The sequence below is a fragment of the Tachypleus tridentatus genome, chromosome 4 (assembly GCF_004210375.1).
Source record: "Tachypleus tridentatus isolate NWPU-2018 chromosome 4, ASM421037v1, whole genome shotgun sequence".
In the NCBI taxonomy this organism is placed as follows: Eukaryota; Metazoa; Arthropoda; class Merostomata; order Xiphosura; family Limulidae; genus Tachypleus; species Tachypleus tridentatus.
In genome coordinates this window covers 55712243-55732575 of record NC_134828.1, presented here as the reverse complement: position 1 = coordinate 55732575, position 20333 = coordinate 55712243, and the positions used below count along the sequence as shown (strand labels likewise).

The 20333-nt window shown below is 32.4% G+C and overlaps 1 long non-coding RNA gene across 1 annotated transcript in view; it reads right to left on the bottom strand.

The window, feature by feature from the left end:
• Positions 1–20333, bottom strand: part of LOC143248340 (uncharacterized) — a 248582-nt gene that overhangs the window by 153005 nt on the left and 75244 nt on the right. The gene's annotated exons all lie outside the window — the stretch shown is intronic.

Sequence of the window (20333 nt, the reverse complement as noted above, 5' to 3'; positions counted from 1 at the left end):
AAACAAAATGAGGAGAAAAAAAACATCAGTCGACAGAAAAGTAGTGTAGTTCATTTTAAAATGTAAAAAAAATTATTACAAAACTAACATCAGGCATACTCAATCCTAGTTTGAAACACTAACCAACACAAATGTGACATGAAAATAGTCCTAGTCGATTCTCTTTCCAAAATTACGAAAGAAAAAGAACTTTCGCATAGTGCTATTGGTTATTCGATAAGTGATTCTTCAAACGTGTTGCTACTTACTTAACTTGAAAGAACAATTTCGTCATCACGACAATGTTTTACTAATACGTCAAACTAAGTGTTAAGAAAGTGAATAAAAAGAGCATAAATGTGTTGTAAAAAGTCTCTAAAACTACACTTATGAACAGCGAAATCGTGATAGTAGAGCCAGATGCAATGAAGCCTTAATTTATCTTTAAACATCAAGCAAAATTATGCATATTTTCAGCTGTAAGATACTGTCTTAATATTACACGTTTTGCATCAAAGTAAGAGGGTTAACATAAAACAGACTATGGTTTTAATAACTGAACAACTGAAGGGAAATGGACTGTGCATACAGATATACGTATCTGCTGAATAAGCGACTGCTTTTAGTTTTTATGGCTTTATGTGTGCACAGTAAGTTTACAGTGATTAAATATCAGTGGATATCATAGTTAGTAACCTATTATGTTTACATTCACCAATTTTAAACATTTCTGTCACTGAACTGTGATCATTAGATGATGTTTAAATATTATTATAATAAATAAAAATATAAACATTCAGAATAAATTTATATTTAAAAAATATAATTCACACATAATAATAAAAATTAAATTCCCTATTTGATAACTTGCATGTTTCCAAAATAATAGTAGAAATAGTTTCCTACTAGTTGCAAGCTTCAGACAGGCATAGGTGTAGTTTTGATAAATTCTTTATTGCACAATTATGTCATTTTGAGAAAACTTTGTCATATTGGGAAAAGAAACTTTTATTCTTTAATTTTATTTATTGGTTTATTTTTGAACTTCGAGCAATGATACATGAGGGTTATCTGCGCTAGCCGTCCCTAATTTAGCAGTGTAAGGCTAGAGGGAAGGCAGCTAGCCATGGTTGGCTCTTGGGCTACTCTTTTACCAAAGATTAGTGGGATTGATTGTAACATTATAACGTTTTCATGACTGAAAGGGCGAGCTGTTTGGTGTGACGTGGATTCGAATCCGCGACCTTCGGATTACGAATCGAGCTCTCTAACCACCTGACCGTGCCGGGACCTTATTCTTTAATAACACTATTCGTTTTGAAAGCTATAATATGAAGATTTACCAATAAGGATTTGATATAATTAATGCTAACTGTACAACACTGTTTCTTATTGGTATTTAGCCAATGAAAACTATCTTTTCTTAACACTAACTCTACAATACTTTACCTTGAAAGTTATTGTGTGTGGATTCTTCACTCAGTACTTTTTTTTTTACCCTAGTCATACAACACTATCTTTTAAACGTATTTTGTTTAGACTTACAATTTAAGGCTTCATATTGATAGTTCTTATAAATTTTATAATGATAGAATTTTGTTGTTGTTTCTGACGTTATCACAAGTGAACTTGTATCATGTCAATGAATCAGAATTGTGCTTGTCTAACGTAGTCCTTAAGTAATTCTTTGTAACATCTTACTCAAGCTATAGATACAGATAGATAGATGATGCATATTTTAATACTTCTAATGGAGTGAAACACAATAACAGGAATTACATAACCTAAACATATAAATAGCTATTAATACCTTTGCAACAGAAGTTTAGTTAAATATTCTACCAAATTCTGTGGCGTAAATGATGCAATGTTTACCAGAATCATAAGATGTTACAACAAGACAAATGAATTGAAGATCCACGAGGAATTGAATATTCGTAGCTTTCAAGAAATATGATTATTAAATACAGTATTCATTGACAACTTATCTAAGATGTCTCAGACCATCCATTGATTCTCCACTCAATATTATATAAACAATAAAAGATTATTGTACCTGAGAATGCACTTCGTTAATCTGTTCCTTGCGAAACTTAAAACATGTTATGAAGAGGAATCATACATCTAGCATTAAATTTATCACTCAGAGAATCAATGAAATTTTAATGATGCATTCCAGTAAATTCATTATGTTCGAAAAGTTTCTTACAACTGAAATACACGAACAAGAGCAGTAAAAAAAACAATTTTTAATAGCCCTAAATCTAACACGCCTACTTTAATGATGCCATTAGTTTCGAAAGAGGAGTGAAAAACATTAGATAAACCATCATATGAATGTGAGAAATGAGGTGAATAATAGCATGCAAATTATTGGTACTTGCAATTTTGACACAAATAAACTCCAGAATATGCCTTAGACAACAAGAAACAGAACCTGATTCTTCTTGAATCGCCCCTTTTTATGTTTTGGGACACTATCCGAGGGTTATATGAAACATACCCGAAAAGCTAACTCCACGCTTACAACCTCTTCATCAATAAAACATAGATCTATTCCAACAGAATGGTGGTATATGTTAATAAAACAATCCAGAGTGTGATTAACACTAGCGGTGGATTCATTTTCAATCAATCATAAAGCTCTTGTACGTAACGATCACCCTAGCACTAAAAGATTTTCTCAAAAGCTATTGTATGGGCTTTAATTTTATATATAGTTTCTACATTTTAGTGTATACCATATGAGCTCTAGGTTTGTACATATGTCGTACACCTCAATAGTTACTGCATGAGCATAACTTTCTTAGAGATATCCTGCATTACACCTTAATAACTATTAAATAAGTCCTAATTTTATATACATATTCTGCACCTTAACAGCTCATGAATTAAAGTAGAGCCGGTTTTATATGGCAGCAAACAAGAGCAATGTCCTGAGCATCATGGCATAGAGGGCCCACATGATGTTAAGTGACGTCATACACATAGATTACAGGAAAAACAAATTCAACATGAAAATTCACAAAAGTACTGCTAATTGTATCCAACCATAGCACAACCATTTTTGTTCGATTAATCAATCATGCTTACGCTATGAACCGACGATAAGAAAAAGAGCAATAGAAAAACTTGGAAGAACACAGCTTAAAGTGAAAAGCATGTATTGCATTTGTATTTTAATTGTAACGTATACTTTATATTCTGTTAAAAATAATGAGACGGACAGCCTAAACACATTGTTTACTAGTGGTTGTATAAGATGTTGCTAAATCATTTCTGGCATATTTAGAAAGTACAATTGTTTGTTTTTTTGTTATTTTCATTTCTCATACTCAGTCCTGGTCCATACCCAACGAACAAGTTAACCAAATTACTGTTAAAACATTGCCAGAGATCGCTAGTAGCTCTCACGAGCAGCATTAAAGTAATTTTATATTAACTCAATGAAAGTGCATCGTGCCCTCACAGTACTGGTAGACAACGGAATTAAGAAAACATACAATGTGACTGCATCAGAGGCACAGAAGATCTTTTCAAGAAACAAGCGTGTCTGTAGTAATGCATGGTGTTTTATTTCAAAACAATCACGCTAGCAAACTGCTTCAGGGCATAGATGTAGCAATCTACAACCTTATAAATAAAATTCTTGTGGTACTCATATGTCTGCAAGATGTTAGAGAAAATGGGTTTGCGTCAGTTTGTGCTTCTTCATTACAAATAACTGACCGGATGGACATCAAGATAACATTTATAGAATATAAAAGTTCTATTAATGTCCAGATGATGTTACCAAATCTTCAGATGAGAGGTTTATACAACATTTCTTCCTTTGGCCAGTTTATGCTGTTGCAATTAGCCTCAATGCCTTAAGTGAACGTTACAAGTACTTAATGAATGAAATTGGTTGTAACGACATGATTTTAGAGATTCCAGTCAGTTCATCTCTGAAAATTCTTAGCTACACTGAAAGATTTTAGATAAGTCTACAAACCTTAGCTTTCTATTGCACATCTCTTATATTGCACCTTTATCTGTGGTATCAAGAGAGATAATGTTTTCACGTATGAAGAGAGTGAAGAACTATTTGTGTTCAACCGTTACAAAATGATCAGTTGACGTAACATTTATAACGAATTGGAATTCTCTAAAATAATTGGGATCTTTGTGTCTGTAAAAGTAGAGAAGATCACTTCTAAATCATGTATATATTGTTTAAACTGCCTTGTATAACATTAATATCAATTAGAATTTTATTATAGCTCATTAGCATGTTCAATAATATGCCACACGCGTCAGAGTCTTTTGTGAAAATACTAAATTATATAGCAAACCTTGTGTCATGTCTACCCATAAAGAATATGAGATAATTTCAGTTTACTTAAGTTTAGTTAAATTTGTAGTTCAGATGATCTTTTCCCTTAATATAAAATATTTTAATCAAAATTTTAGCTGTAATTTGATTACTGAGTCTGTTTGTACTCCGTGTACAAATTTTGTATAAATTGAAATTGATATTGTTTTCCAATAACAATTGCAAGTTATAGGTTGATTATATGTAGTAACATCTTTTGTAACTTGTTTTATATTATATGAGGATTTTGATTGTAAACGCATTATTATAAAAGGCAAATCCAGTAATGCTATGGTGATTACAATTCAACTGTTATGTTTCATTCCTTAAGAATGTATTCTGAAATACAAATGTGTTTTTTTCTATTACCATTATGCTTGCAAAATGTTGCAGAAAAATGTTTTTTCTTTTCATTTTCTATTATTTGTAAGACTGGTTTGGTTTGTTTTGAATTTCGCGCAAAGCTGCAGTAGGGCTATCTGCGCTAGCCATCCCTAATTTAGCAGTGTAAGACGAGAGGGAAGACAGCTACTCATAGTCACCCACCGTCAACTCTTGGGCTACTTTATTACCAGCGAATAGTGGAATTGACGGTAACATTATAACGCCCCCATGGCTGAAAGGACGAGCATGTTTGGTGCGATGGGGATTCGAACCCTTGACCTTCGGATTACAAGTCGAGTCCCTTAGCCACCTGGCCACACTGAGCCTATTTGTAAGATGTAAACAAACTAGCAATGAAATTAATCACATTCACGATAGATGGGACCATACTTAGCTTATCTCCTTGGCGGACCCATCATGGCCATGTTGTTAGGAGTACTCAACTCGCAGTTAGAGGGTCGCGGGCTCAAATCCCTGTCTTACCAAACCTGTTTGTCCTTTCAGCTATGAGGACGTTATTATATAACGATCAATTCCATCATTCGTTAGTAATAGAGTGGCCCAAGAGTTGGTGGGGTTGGGGATAATCAGCTGCCTTCCCTCTTGTAGCTTTGCACAAAATTCAAAAGAAACCAAACTATCCTTGGCCAGCAAAGGCTAAGATTGGAGATGTTAATCAAACCTACTTTTGTAAATAATTCTTGTACCTGAACAGATACTATATAAGCATTAACTTAATAACTATCAAATGACATCCACTTCCCTAAATTACCAGCATCTCAATAACTACTTTATGAGCCTTACTTTCTGAGATAATTCTTCACCTTAATAAATACTGTACAAACTTCACTTTCTGGGCGACTTCTGAATCTTAACAACTCTTAATCATTCTTAATAAAACATCTAAAGCTTTTATGTTTATTTTGGTTGAATTTTATTTATTTACATGCTGTTTTCACAAGTTCCAAAAATCTTAATATACAGTTATATTGTTTCTACTAATTTTACCTATCTTTTGTAAAATGTAAGTTCAAACTTATAATTTATTTGAGAATCAAGCTATTTATTTCTTAACATTTTAACCGATATTATTTAGTAAGATGTGGCGTTATGCATGTTTAACGACTCTGACTTATCCCCAAATGGTAGTATCTTATTTTTATTTTTCTTCTTTTTTACTTTGGAGAGCAATCGCCTTCATACATATTGGAGGCCGTTAACTCAACATATCACCTTATCTATCATTGGAGAAAACTGAATATTGACATCCCTTCACAGTGTGTAGCGTTACAACTAATCTCCCATTTTAAAAACAGGTTCTATCTTCATAAAAGGAAAAGGAAACAAAGGCAGTGAGAATAAAATCAACAAAGCTGCTTTCTTAATCACATAAAAAGTGAAAACTGCATATGCTCAGAATAAACGGAGATAATTGAAAAATTCCATGTTAAAATAAGATGCAAGTGAAAATGCCACAAGTTTCTACTCTTTACATTTATATAATAAATTGTGGAAAAACTGCTAAATGAATTTAAAAAACTGTAAACATATAATTTATCTTGGCTATATAAATATTAATATTAAAGCAAGAGTAACGAAAATAGTAATCTGATCAATGATTATCATTTTTTTTCATTTTAATGGATTTCAGCAAAATGTATATGTTCACACCAGAACATAATTGGAAATTGAATAAATATTCTTTAGATCATGTGTATACAAAACTTAGAGGTGTAAATGTAAAAAAAAAAAAAAAAAAGTTATGTGATAAATGTTAATCTAGAAAGCAGTTTCAAAACAATAAAACAAACTATGAAAAGAACATAGATAATGTTTCAGGAATTAATAAAATTAAAATAAATAGTGTTACGAATTATATGTATAGTTATATAGGAACTGATATTAAGCCTAAAAGATCCTGAGATAAAAATAAAATTGGTTAGTATGCTAAATGAAACTGAGGGAAAATTACATTTGAGATAAAAACAAGAAAAGAGAAATACATAACATAAATCTTACACATATTCTGATATTTTAGAGTTAATACGAGAAAAACATAAGTTATAATATAAGTATAAAGATCAGAAGAATAAAACAAATGAAAATATAAGTACCATATTCAAACTTAGAAACTTATTTATGAATTCATTCTTATAATAATAAAGATATAAATTAGCAATACAACTTTAATAGCTTCGTATACTGACTATTTGTTTATAAATGTGTATATCAAAATAAATATAATTATTAGATCTAAACGTTTATTTACCTATTTTTATGGGAGATTTAAAGATTCATTCATTAAAGAATTTAGCATTATCACTAAATCATTAAGTGGTATATTTGCAAATAATGCAGTAAAATTGTATGTTTAAATTGTAGCACATAAATGTTTGTTATTTCCTTTTTAGAATTTTATACATAGGTTCATTATTTTAATTATCTAGATATTACGTTTATCATTTGCAACTTAACAAATTACTCACTTCGTAACTTGTTTAATAAAACTGTGAATTATTTCAGTAAACAAAATTTAATGGAATAGTTATGTATTTCAAATATTGCATACAGTTAGGATAGTTCTGAATATGGATTTGTTTTACATAAATTGTTTATAGTTTTCAAGAAATGGTTAATAATACATTCTTTAGACCTATTTTGTATATTAGAAGCTCATGTAATATTTATATCTTTGGATATAACTTGCTGCAATGGTCTTTATCAATTGGCACAATAATGTTTTACTTTGTATTTCGCCCCTGCCAGTACAGCGGTAAGTCTCCGTATTTACAACGCTAAAAGCAGGCGTTCGATATCCCCTAGGTGAGCTCAGCAGATAACCCTATGTGAATTTGCTATAAGAACACACAGACACAAATACACTTTGAATTTGACGGAATCCAGTTTCAAAGTGAAAAAAAATGTGAAGTATATCGCGTATTTACTTAATTAATTCAATCTAATTTAATTCTGTTTGTAACATAATATTTCCATTCTAAAACAAACTTGGTGGAAAGTGTGTAGAATGATCAAGTTTCAGAATATAATTATCCATGTTTTTATTCATAGAACTTATTTTTTCTTTACATTTTGTAGCTGTCCTGTATTTAGCACGTTTTTCCAAGATTTGCCATAAAGTACTATCTTTTATTATATTCATGTTTCTATTATTTGTTTGTAATCAAGAACAAAGTTATAGAATGGGCTCGGCCCACTACGGGTCGCATGTAGATTTCTAACGTTGTAACTCTCAAGAAATAATCCTGTTTCACTGGAGGATAATATCCACTAACAATATATTTATGAAAAGAATCTGACAAAGAATTTGAGTAGCAATCACTCGGTAAATTCTGCACATCATATATATCTTAGTTATTTAAAAGTTTTACAATTTTTTTAATTATATTATTTAAGTTATTCAACTTAAGCCTAAGTTTTACTATCTCGAAAGTTAAATGTATGGTTATTTAGAAAATCAAATGTAATTAGAGTTTTTGCTAACAAAGTTAACTTTGAAATGTTTATTAGTATATATATATATTATTGTATAAATAACCGTAGTTTTCTCTTCTTTTCCACATTTCATGTTAATACTGTCTACACAAAAATTACCAATACAACTGTTATTAATTACATTTAGAGTAGTAGTACCATTATAATTTTGATTCTAACCATATGAATATAAAGTTTTGTATTCAAAAATTTAACCTTTTTAGAGTTTGTTTGTATCTATATTAATAATTTCTAAAAGTGTGATAGCTATTGAAGCAAAATATGATGAATACTGAACTTTTTTTAATTCAAACGAATTTATCCATTATTTTCACTTTGAGCTTGTGCAGTTTCATGTGAATATATAGAAAATTAGAGTTTTGTCCAGTTTTGCCTATTACCTGTATCAAATATTAACAATAAATTACATTTTTTACGTTGCAAAAGGAATAATTATAGATAATCACACGAAAAAACTAATAAAAGAACATATAAAACATTGTTTACTATCATGTTTATAACATTTTAAAACAGAAGAAAAAGTCTAATGAGCATCTATCAAAGTTGGATATAACTGACACGTGATGGATAGCTAGCATTCATAAATTGCATAAAAATAAAATAAGCATGTGCGTATATTTTAAAACGGCTGGTATGGATAGAGAAAGCAGTAGTAGAGGAGCAAACAACATTTCGACCCTCTTCGGTCATCGTCAGGTTCACAAAGAAAGAAAGGGTTACTGTCTGGTAGCTGACCACATGTTTGGAGGCGGTTGTGTAATTGTGTGTAGGAATGTAGAGGGCGTGCTTAAACGTTGGATATATTTATTAATATAGGTATAAAGGTGTTTCATTGCTTGGTTTGTTTAGGGCTTGAGTTCTTGTATAGGTAAGGCCTCTTTTTTTCGCGTTTGTTTATGTTTGCTTCTTTCTTTAGTATTCTGGTGTTTTTTATGGTTATGTTGTGTTTGTTTCATTTGCAGTGTTCGAAAATGTATGAAGATGACTTTTTGTATTCTTTAAATCTTGTTTCCATCTTTTACTTGTTTTTCCAATATAGAAGTCGTGGAAATTATCACATTGTATTTTATAAATAATGTTGGTGTTGTATTTGCCAGTGTAGTTTTTACATAGTATAGACCTTAGTTTTGTGCCTGGTTTTTGAATAAATTTGGTATTAACTGGACGTCATACCCTGTTGCTAGTTTTTTGCCAAATGTTGATTATTTTTCTGCTGATATCGGGAATATATTATCTGCAGCAGTATATGGTTTCGTAATTTTTAAATCTTGGGATATGTTTACTTTTGTTAGTTGATTTTGTATCTTTGTCTCGGTGTGTACGTGTAATGTTTTCTACGGTTTGTGGAGGAAACTTGTTGATGTTGATGAAGTATTGTATTTCGTATAATTCGTCGTTAATTTTATCTGGTGAGCATAGTTTCATGGTTGTGTTTATTTGGTTTCTTAGTATGTTGAGTTTTTGTTTTGTTTCATGTGCTAAGTCCCAAGGAATGTATAATCTATTATATCAATATTATGGGTGATTTTTCATAGCAGCTGTTTTTAAATATATAATTCTCTACAAGTGGGTTTTCTCGTCATGATAAAGCATGTATATAAATTAATACACCATCACACAACATCCATTAATGTTAATTATTTAACAAAACTACGACAATTGATTTGTATCATAGATTACATCAAAAAGAATGATAGCATGAATTTTACACAGTATACCCAAACCTTAAACGGAATATTTCATCTAAGATTTGGGCATGCTGTGTAAAATTCACCTTATCCTTCGTTTTGATGTAAACTATTTCGTAAAGAACATTTTGCAACTTTCTTAGATATATACATACTGTTTAACGCAGAAGAAAAATCTTGAGAATAGCTAAAACTACAAACGTCTAAAAATGAACTATAGTTGATGTTTTTGTTTAATCTTAATATAAAATACAGTACATTATATCTCATTATGAATTACACAATTACAAACACAGCAAGAATCAATTAAATGAAACATAATATAAATTTAAATAAAATAATACAATTCTTCCTCTCATACGTCATTTAAAATGATTAATCATACAAAATTTAAAACTTTTAACATTGATGCACACAAAAATAAAGTGGATAGTGAAGCTGGATTTTCAAATGAAAATCATTTAATAACGAAATGCAAAATATAGCATCGCTGAGATACCTTTTAACAATGAACTATTACATACAAACAACTATTTATCCAAAAAAATAGGAAATTGGGCCCTTACATAATCATCACAATTTAACATTAAATTAAAGATAGCAATTAGAGTAGATAGAACATACCCAAGTAATCGTTTCAAAATCATCACTGCTGTACAAAGCACGCCATTAAAAGACACCCCAATAACTAAAATCATTCTAAATACTTTAATGTTAAAGCACTGTACACATAATTGCCCTTTAATTATAAAATAAAGAAACACGTTTTATGATCCTTATACAAAATATTTTTAAAAGGGTAAAATATCTTTAAAGTAATCATTTATTGAAATAGATGTACTTAAGTGCTTGAGAACTAACGATAGATAAACAAATGTGTAGAATTTATATCACTCTTAAATTAGAAATATATATATATGCATGCACCTACAAAAGGTTTAAAACTTTATCATTCATCTTGATCCTACCAACAGATTCTAGAGGGTGGTCATTATTTTTTAGTTTGACAACTGTGGTGACATGACAGAATCATGTATAACATTTCATTAGACACCTCTTTGAAATAAACAGCTCGACCCTTATGGATAGGCCCGGTATGGCCAAGCGTGTTAAGGCGTGCGACTCGTAATCTGAGAATTGCGGGTTCACATCTCCGTCGCACCAAACATACTCACCTTTTCAGCCGTGGGGGCGTTATAATGTACGGTCAATCCCACTATTCGTTGGTAAAAGAGTAGCTCAAGAGTTGGCGGTGGGTAGTGATGACTAGCTGACTTCCCTCTAGTCTTACACTGCTAAATTAGGGACGGCTAGCACAGAAAGCCCTCTAGTAGCTTTGTGCGAAATTCAAAAACAAACAAACAAACCCTTATGGATTTCGCTTTCAAACCATTACAAGCCAGACCTCCTCTCAGTTACAGAGTCTAAGACTTGGTCATCATATCAACCATCTCCTCGCTATACCACTTATAACTGGGATTCTGCTTAGCGTAGATTGGTAGTTAATCACGGTAGTTGGTTCTACTGGAAGTTCCACTCTCAATTTTTTTGGGTCTGGGGAAAAGACTTTTTAGCTAATGTCTCAGCAGACGCCACAGTAGAAGCTTTCTAACTCGACCCTTATATAGGTAACACAGCCATTAATGTTCATATCTCCCCTTGTTGACAGCATATGCCCATTATGATGGTTGTGGATATAATCCATGAGTTAGCTGATTCATCTGTATCACTATGGTGGTAGCGGTAATAATGGTGACATCAAACCTGGAAATTGTACCTTCAAGGGCAATTAATATCATTTGAAAACCCATCCCTTCTTGGAGCTTGATTAGTCCTTAAGATAAACAATGCATTTTTATTCACAGGTTCTCCTATAGTAACGATTAGACTAACTCTAAGAGTTCCAAAATTAGTAGTATAATTTCTTTCTTTTCTGCGGGAGAATTTCTGGGCATGCTGGTTATTATCAAATTTCCAGTAGAATATGTAACTTTCAAAGATTATCAGATATTGGCAATGGAATAGACTAAGTTTTAACTGGTTTAAGAAAAAGATTGTCGAAATGGTCAAGAATTTGATATTAAATAATAAAAATCCACATTTAAATCGTAAGGCAAAGTAAGTTTCAATTGCACATTTAAGAAGGTTCATAACACTTGATTGTAACTATGACTCATCCTGAATTTTTTTAATATTAATTCATTACCCTGTACCTCGGTTAAATAAAATTTCTACAATTTTGCTTGTGGAATTCAAAATATCTAGGTTGTATTATGGTTCACTTGACCAATACCTTCAGTCCCATTGCTCTGTATCGTCCCTGCCAGACAACAATCAACTCAACTTACAGTTCCAATAGTATGGGATGGGAATTGAGATTGTATAGCTGGTTCCTTACCACATTAATTGACTCGGATTGTACTTTAGCAACCCTTATTTTCACTATCAAAATCTAATAACGTTTTCATTGTCAGATCTTTTGGATTTTCTTCCAGTTATGAGTTTAAGTTTAGACTATGATATGACTTGCAAAGTGTTCACTGCATGGATGTTACTGTCTGCCTCCACTATACCATTCACATTATACATTTTCACGTATTACAGTTGTGTGGTATTTTCAGATCAAACTGATTGTCCAAAAAGTCTCTCAATAAACAAATATAAATGAATAACTGCAGACTGGACCTAGTGATTTAAGTGAACTTCCTTAGTGAGAGTATTTGACTAGCTTTTTAAGACGTAGTGCAGAAATACTAGAAATAAGATAATCTAGACACTTTAAAGACAATGAACCAAATCTATACTTACAAAAACAAAAAACTTTGAAACTGAGCACGGACCCATGTGCAGCGATGGACAATCTTCACTCTGTGTTGTGTAACCATTAGTCTTGACGTTTTCCTTCCCGCAAGATGGAATACCTGAACATTAAAATGTTGAACTGCCTTCGAAGGGTCTTTATTTTTTCAAAAGGGGAGTAAATCTGATACAGATAAAAACGTCTGAATTTCAATCATTACTTAATTTTTTGTCCAGCAGACAAAGTTACTTCATTACCTCTATTTCCTAGCAAATTCAGTTATTGTCATACTTCAGCCAGCAAAGAATATTTCAATTTTAACAAGCTTTAACCCAGACTAAAATACAATAAAATATGTTTACAAGCAGAAGACTCATCAATCAAAGAATAAAGGGCTGAGATGGTTAAAATGAGATAATATTAAACATCTTGGACCAAGTGTCGCCGCCATGATAGTGCAAACACTAAATAATCAATGCCTTAAAAATGGTAGAAGAACGAGATGTTTGCCTGTTTACCGTACCCCACAAATCTGTCGATTAGGTCTGTCCTCATGTCGACAATTAATATTAACTTTTAGTCAGTTAGCTTTATATTGGCAACACGATTCAAAAATGTAAGTTTAGCTTATTCCGAGAAACACTCAAACGAGATTAAAACACGACAAAACTCTTTACTTTACAAAATTAAGCTTCATAATCATAATGACTTTTACAATATATTAAAAAATAATAATTGTTAGAATAGAAAATGATAATATTTATTAAATTAAAAATGACAATAATTCAAACAACAACAGTAAAAGAAGTGATGTTACAAAATGCAACCACATTAGAGATGTGTGTATACAATTACACAAGACAAAACTAAAGAGAAATGAAAATAAAAAGAGAATACTAACCAAATCTCAGATATACATTGCACACCTTAAAGGTGACAGACTGTTTGTTTTTGAATTTCGCACAAAGCTCTCGAGTGCTATCTGTGTTAGCCGTACCTAATTTAGCAGTTTAAGACTGGATGGAAGGCAGCTAGTCATCACCACTCACTGCCAACTCGTGGGCTACTCTTTCACCAACGAACAATTGGACTGACAGTTACATTATAATACCTCCATGACTAAAGGGGAGATCATGTTTGGTGCAATGGGGATTCGATTGCACAACCCTCAGATTACCAGACTAGCGCTCTAACCAACTGCTCATGCCAGACCGTTTCTCAAAATGGAAACATAAAATAAAAATCAATAACAAGAAAAGTAACAACCTACAAATAATTATTTAAAACTGCTCGACCCCTAACCCTTACACTCTCTCATAAATAACTGAGATAAAGGGCGCTATTGCATTACAAAATTAAAGGAGAAAAAATATTTTTAAAAATGTTATAGTTATACCTTATATACACAGTCATGTATGTAGAAGATAAAAACACAAAGCTAAAAAACTAAAATTACTATGATACATACAAACTTTTCAGTTTACCCTTATTTAGTCGATGTTTTTAACAACCATTATTTTAACTCAGTCAATAGATTTGTGAAGAAATTACGGTAGCTGAATCTATTCTAACTCGGACAGGCCCATCACTATCTATCGTGGCTAAATGCAAAATGATCTCTTAGCATTCTATGGAGATTCCTTCTACACCGGTTCAAATCTAGAGTAAATAGAGGTTCATCAGTGTGAAACCTTGACCTTAACTATTTAAATGTAAGTGTTTAATGCAATGTCGACTCAGTTATACTTTGTAAAAAAAATTCAGCCAAATTGTCTAGGATTTTAAAAGGTTGTTACAACCTTGAAGGAAGTACTGGTTGAATGACATGTTTACAGTTTAAAGTGAACTCACATCCAAAATCGCTCATAGAACATGTACCTAAGGAATCAGAAGACTTTCCAATTTCCTCGGATTCTCTATCAACCTACTACTTCTAGCCATATTGCCCACAACTGTCCCTACTGGACAGTCGATACATGTATGTCATACTTTCTACTACCAAACAGTACCCAATTCCGGCAGGAGAAGATAAAGAGTAGAAGCTTCACAGGTCCTACACTTTCAAGACGACTTGAATCAGACATAATGACCTCATCTTTGACTGTTAGGCTTTGCCAACATTTCCATTGTTTTCTCTCAGAGACTTTTTTACATTCACAAATTCTGCAACAGTTATGATATAAATTACACAGTTTCACCATTCGGGTGAATCGTTCTATTTGTATCCATAACACTTACAGACAGCATTTTCATGCCTTAAAACTGTATTTTTAATGGGACAACGCTAAGAAATTATTATGTTGAACTGCTAGCTTATTACAAATATCTCAATATACCTATCCTAATAATATAAAACACCGGAAGCGCTGCATATCTTTTTTTCCAGAAACCTAACCCATTGTTTGTGAATTTCTCTTAATTCAAATATTTCTTCACTATGCTAGAAAAATACCAGTTGAAACTGTGCCAGAACTACAGATGAATGTTCTTGAAACATCTGTCAAATGATTATGTTTCCTCTTCCCACCACAACATGAGCCTTTCGTTCCTTTTTAATGAAAAATTCACTGACCTGTCATACGCTACAGTGTTTACTGTATATTTAAACATTCTACCTCTATTAATGAAAACTATAGCACAAGCATGTTTAATAATACATGGATATTATCTTCCATTCATTTCGTTTCTCTAGATTGGCATCAAATTCTCTTTCTTAATGATATTCATAATTTCTTCTGAATTTATTCGTCTCTCTTTATTATACTTTATCACTGTTCCCTGTATATGGTTTATACATCGCACATGTAAGACTTCATATCTGTGGACAAATACCTATACATGTTCAATGGCTCCCATACACCATAACGTAAATTTGCCACCATTGCACTTCAAGCCCAGCGTAGACAGGTGATTAATGTACTCGACTCGTAATTCGAGGGTTGTGGGTTCAAATCACCGTCGTACCAAACACGCTCGCCCTTTCAGCCGTGGGGACGTTATAATGTGCAGTCAATCCCACTATTCGTCGATAAAAAAGTAGCTCAAGAGTTGGCGGTGGGTGATGAAGACTAGCCACCTTCCCTCTAGTCTTACACTGCTAGATTAGGAACGGCTAGCGCAGACAGCTCTCATATAGTTTTGCGCGAAATTCAAGACAGACCAAACCAATGCATCTCAATAAGTACATGAATAGCTCACATCCCACCTGCATCCTAGAAGCTCCAATAACACAGAAGTTATCGTTTGAAGCTATAGAAGGTAGTGTCATCTATGGCTTAAAAAATTTAATTCATTTTGATTTCAGTTTCTCGAAATAAATAATCTTTAGTAAGATGTCAAGGATATTGAAACTTTTAAGCTAAGAATAATTTATCAAAATTAAAATTCGTGCTATTACTACTGTTGTCTAAATATACTCATTAAGTCGTAACTGTTAATTAGGGCACTTGACTTACTGAGGATTCCAAATTCCATCTTCAACATTGTTACCCTTTCAATCATGTAAATGTTATAATGTGATGGTTAATTCAATTGTTGATTGGTAAAGAATAATTCAAGAGTTAGTGGTAGGTGGCGTAACTTATTAGCGCTTGCTTTATCTCATTAATTTAAAGTGTTTAAAAATGTATTAATTTAACAAATAACATGTGAAAGTACCAAAGAATAAAAATTAAAATCTTATGAACAAAGAGAGACAGTTGTATGAGACATAAATCGATTCTAGGAAAAGCCTAGAAAACTTTCTATATTTAAGACCTTTCCCAATGTCTTTGAAATCATGATATTATATAACCTACAAGTGTTGCTTCAGTGAGAATTCTCACATCTGATGCACCCAGAACAGAAGCAGATGGTATCCGTGAAAATCAATCTTGCCAAAGGAGAATTATAGATGAGTGAGATTCACCAAAACTGATTGATGTCTGGAAAGTTTGAGACCTCTACCAACCATCCAGACCATCATCAGTAAGAACACAGCAACCTCAGCTCTAGTTAAGTCCATCAATAACTAGTGTACAGAGGTTAAACTTGCAACTGATCGATTATTCGTGCTAATCAACATTATTTTCCTAGCATATGGGCCAATAAGTACTCATGGTTGAAAAATATGACCCATGATGGTAGGTTCCCCATAAGACAGTCAGCCCTATGAGTGAGTCCAATTAGATTATATCTTCATTGTTCAAAGACAAGGCAAAAGAGGGTATAATTGTTTCCTAAAATGTCTCAGGTATGTCACTTCATCGAATGGATGGACTCAAGAATAGGCTACAACAGTCTTGGATCTGAGCTTAAATGGTTCAGCCCTTAACATTCTTTAATACTTGGATGGGAAGCAACAAAATTAATAGAAACCATCACACATGACCTACTTCATTAATTTGGTCCATTGAAGCATCGAGAAATCCATTGGGCTGAATTCAAGTTTGAAAGGAGGATAATCATTGTAGGACTGACCACCTAAACACATGATCTGAACTAATTGCATGAAAAGGCATACCCAGCAATAGATACTGCAAATTGGTAGGACATCATGTTCAATAGATTTATTGAGGAACTCCCCAATGAGATTATGCAATATCTCATAGAGTAAGGGATATCCCTACTATTACAGAAGATGTGTCTTACAGCATGATTTGAAGTGGTCACCAACAGCAACATTTACGTGGACAGTAACATCGTTAATGACACTTATACTGGAAAATGGTGCAACTTAGGTACCTACACCATGGTAACCTAAGCCCATTTGAAGAGTTTACAATCATACTCCTTCACAAGATGTTAATTCAGAACAATGATACTTATCTCCAGTAAGTGGATAGGGCTATACAGATCCTCTTACATGGTATGTGCAACAGCAAGGTCAATCTGCTGTATATATGTTTTCCCAATCCCAGTCCCATGGGGTATATACCAGAACAGCAGCCAATACCTCTGTCTCGACGTTCTCCAGTCGTTCGTGAACCACATGAATTGTCACTGGAATGGAAAGACACTACTAATTTTGCAAAGTGGAAAACATAACCAAGTCAACTTCCGAAACAATGTCAACAGAATTGGTTTTGACAGTTATACCAATCACTTGGTCAAGAGTTTACTTATTTAAAGAGGTTAAGGTTACTTGCTTTCTAAGCTATTGTATGATGAATTTCGACGGAATGTATGTATTACATTTTGTAACTACTATTTGATTATCAGAGTAAGGTCGGCTAGGTATGTGTAAGACTATGGATCAATATAGTGTAATATCACTTTCTTTTTGAGGCCTGATTGATAATGTGGAATATTATGTATGTACTACACTGTGTAATTACTACTTGATCATAATGATGATTCAAAAGAATTATCATTCTTTGTTTTCTGAGCTATCAGGTAGTGAAGTCGAGCAGGATATAGAAATCACATTTTGCGGCTGCTGCTTGATTATTAATAGTTAGAAAAACCACTAACATGTATAATTATGCACTTCAAGGAAATTAAGTTCTTTGCGTTCCAAGTTCTTTATAATAATGAAAAGCAAAGTATATACTACATCATACAACCAATTTTTAACAGTTAGGACGATTATGGGATTGAAAACCCAGATACTGAAAGAACATTGTGGTCTCTTACTTTATAAGCCACTAATTAAGTTTTTTAATGTAAAAATGTCATTTTGTGTTTTGAGGAACTGACTGAGTGATGAAAACTCTATAAGTTATATCAACCTGTTTCGTGAGAATTTTCGTTCATACATAGAAAATACATTGGATATAAAACTTGTGAATAGTTTATCGTTCTTTGAGCGTATATTGGAGTACAGTAGTACCAGCACAAATATTAAACTTGGTGAACATGCTTTTAATTTTTAAAAATTCTTAATTTGTCCAAGTTTTATCAGTGAGTATTTATATCACGAATCACGAAATAAAAATTAAGTTAAGTTTGACAGCCCATAGATGACTCTAATATCAATACTGAGAAGAGTTTCGGCAGTTAACTTAACGTTACCGAAGTGGTTCGTGAAGCAGCCAGAAACATAATGTATATGTGCTTGACAAAACATAAGTTCTAAATTTGTTTTAGAACAAAGCCATACTGGGCTATCTTCTGTGTACACTTTGGGGAATTAATCCTTGGAGTTTAGCACTGCGAGTCCCTTAACTTAATGCTGTCCCAACAGGTGACGAATTTCTAAGTAGTTGATGTTTAATTTTCTACTATTCGAAGTTATAAATATTGGACAAATAAAGCATCAAATGATAGTTAGAGGGATAGAGATGTGTTTCTAGTAGGGTAAATAAGTCAGTATATGTTAGTTTTCAGTGAAATATTTGGCTTTATACTATCCATCGTATATAATGAGTTGATTTGTATAAGTAATTTTTTTACGTTAGCGTTATGTAGTTAGCGTCATTTGTACAAGTTTCACAAGTTCAAGATTATAAAAGAAAAAATAAATTGATTTGTTATTGTTTACGTGAACTGAACTTGAAGTTATTTCCGCTAAATACTTCAAAAGAACTCGCCAACAAATTAATAATATTATTAAACTGTCATCAGAAGTATGTCTATTTTGCTGAAAACCAAATAGACTTTTGAAAATACTGTGAAGATGGCGACCATGAGGTCAATGACTGAAAGTTAAACATTACTTGATTTGTTGAAAGTTTCAAAATAAGACTTAGAAGAAAGATATATAAAATTAAAGAAACAACAGAGATGGGGAACAAAATTAAAAGAAGATCAATAAGTAAGAGATAAACTTTAAGAAAATAGTTAAAAGAAAGAGACGTACTTGTGAAAGAAGAATTTAAAATGAAAATAGTATTGAATGAAGACAAAATAAATGAAGCTCTTGGAAATGGAGAGGGACACTACCCCAACAGAAAGGAAAAGGTATAAAAATGCTGTGATGACAAAATTGAAGAAATGGAAATAAACATCAAACATGCTCGCCCTTTCAGCCTTGGAGGCGTTATAATGTGATATCGAATCCCACAATTCGTTACTAAAAGAATAGCTCAAGACTTGGCAGTGGATGGCGATGACTAGCTGCCTTCCCTCTAGTTTTACACTGCTAAATTAGGGACGGGTAGTGCAGATAGCCTTCCAGTAGCTTTACTCGAAATTCAAACCAAACCAAACTAAAGGAATACCTTTATATCTATACTAATTAATAACCTAACATTAAATATAAAGCCACCTACAATCCCGCACACGTTTACACTCTCGTCCCTAAGACAAGTGCCCGCCAATGGTTAGTTGCAAACTCTCTCTTTGTTAACCTGAGGATGACCTAAGAAGGTCGAAACGTTGTTCTGTATTTTAATAAAAGTTTTATTACATATACCAGCCATCTTGGGATGAGTTTTCACTTCAAGTAGGTTTCTCGTCATCACGAAGTACATGCCAACTGTTTAAGAAATTACAAAAACTTTAACCTTCTTCAAAACTCTTTGGGAAATATTTTCTAACCCAGGAGCCTTATCGTTCTTTATATTTTCCAGTTTTTTCTTAACCAGATCAGAATAAACGCAGTCGTCTTGCTTTCATCTATCAACTGTTCAAGATGTAGAATAATGATGAAATATTCCTGAATAAAAGCCGAAGAAAAAGTAAAATTTAATAATCT